Source organism: Sinocyclocheilus grahami, unplaced genomic scaffold (assembly GCF_001515645.1).
Source record: "Sinocyclocheilus grahami isolate Dianchi unplaced genomic scaffold, SAMN03320097.WGS_v1.1 scaffold6700.1, whole genome shotgun sequence".
In the NCBI taxonomy this organism is placed as follows: domain Eukaryota; kingdom Metazoa; phylum Chordata; class Actinopteri; order Cypriniformes; family Cyprinidae; genus Sinocyclocheilus; species Sinocyclocheilus grahami.
This window is the reverse complement of record NW_015511009.1, coordinates 8,870-10,651: the sequence shown is the minus strand read 5'-3', so window position 1 is coordinate 10,651 and position 1,782 is coordinate 8,870. Positions and strand designations below refer to the sequence as shown.

General features: G+C 35.1%; 1 long non-coding RNA gene across 2 annotated transcripts in view; it reads left to right on the top strand.

Annotated features, from left to right (window-relative positions):
• The window catches only part of LOC107577636 (uncharacterized), a 976-nt gene extending 331 nt beyond the window's left edge, over window positions 1-645 (top strand). The window contains exons 2-3 of one of the 2 annotated variants that reach the window (XR_001608231.1): window positions 246-510; window positions 542-645. This is a non-coding gene — a long non-coding RNA (uncharacterized lncRNA). Of the gene's footprint in view, window positions 1-245 lie in introns of both variants that reach the window. The other variant, XR_001608230.1, reaches the window with a different exon arrangement.
• Window positions 646-1,782: the final 1,137 nt, after the last annotated feature.

Here is a 1,782-nt window from a genome sequence, read left to right as displayed (position 1 = left end):
CACACCCGTGCTGAGTGATTCATCTATATCCATGCGCAGAGGCGGTTGTGTGTCCTAAGTGCATCAGTGAATCGATCATGTGTGGTCAGCATTTCATCTCGTAAAGTTTGCTTACATACACACTCAACCGAAAGTTGAACTCTCTCAAAGTTTGACTTCATTCAGGAACAGATGACTTTGTAATACCTAGTCGAGTGTATTCTTCTCCGCTTGTTTAATCATGGTGCTTACATTTGCTTGATCAGGTCAGGGACTCAATTCTGCCCACTCGTTTGGAGAACAACAAGAACCCTCCATTCCCCACATTCTTTGCTGATGGAGACAAAGATCTCCCTGAAGACCTTTTCGATGAGGACATGTTCCAGTTTGGGCAGCCCATGCCTGAATGAGGTTGTGAGCCCACAATTCTTGCTTATGCTGGTAAAAGACACTGGGCATTACGTGACCCTTGATCGATGCCTTTCATCTAGTGGATTCAGCACTGCTGGGCTGAAAGACTTTTAAAGAAGTGTCAAGTAAACGCATAAATACAGGTATTCAGGTTCAGGTACAGAGTAAACTCATACTTCTGTATAACAACTGGATCATGTTTAGGTGTCAAACGCAGTTGTGTATTTAAACAATAAAACCTGTTTGATATAATTACTGAATTAATTTTTATTTTCATATGTTATAGCGATAAAGCATTACATGGAAGCACTAGGAGAGTAGTTACTTTAAGCTATATATAAAATTAATATATAAGTAAAATATACATTTAATATATAATATTTTGTGTGTGTAGATATAAAATTATTTACATTTTCAGTTAATTATAAAAATTTTATATATACAATTTTATAATTGTATTAAATTACATAAAAGAATTTTATGTAACATTTTTATTTAATTGTATATTGTATAAATATTAATTTTAATATGAAATAATAAGTACCTTAAATGTTAATATTAAAATCAAATAATTAGAGGCTCAGAGTCTGGAATTAAAGAAATGGAGGCTATGAATTACTATGAATATTAAAGTTTGGTATTCAGTTAACTAAATGATACTCAACATTAATTCTTATGCTTAATATTAAACTAAACTCAAACTTAATGCATATATGTATCTTGAAAAAGACATGAGGCCAAAATGTATAAGGAATGTGAGAAATCCGCTCTCTTGATGATATTTTTCTGAAGCTCACCTGTGATCACCTGCTCAACTTATTTATTACTAAACATCATTGTAAGATTGGTTATTTTTGTAAGTGGTGTCAGCATTTCTGGTCTTATTTGACAATCTACTCGATGGACGTAAAGTTGCAAATACATCAAGCTGACAGCAAAACTCTGTAAGGATACCCTGATGGAACACACTGTGCTGACCTCTGTGCATTAGAGAAGAGAGCGGGAGGAGAAGGTGGAGACGAAAGGATGAATAGATGCTGACAATGGTTGACATTTCTCCCTCTCTCTAAGTGAGGGGAATAAATCAAGGCATTAATGTTGCATGAGTTAAAGCTCACTGACTGATGAAGGGAGGGAGTGAGTGTGTGTGTGGCTGGAGTGGCTACATTAGAGTCGAAAGCCCTGAAACCTTGTTTTCTACACACAGCCTTACTACATTGAAGAAAGGTCATGTAAACACTTTGTATGTACATCATCTTCTCCATCCTGTTTGTCTTGTTCTTAAGAAACACCAGAATAGTAATGGATACAGCCAGTGGGCATTTTATGGAAGTACAACTACAAAACAAGAAATGACTCAAACCAAGAAACTTGTAAGCTTTTTTTTTTTTT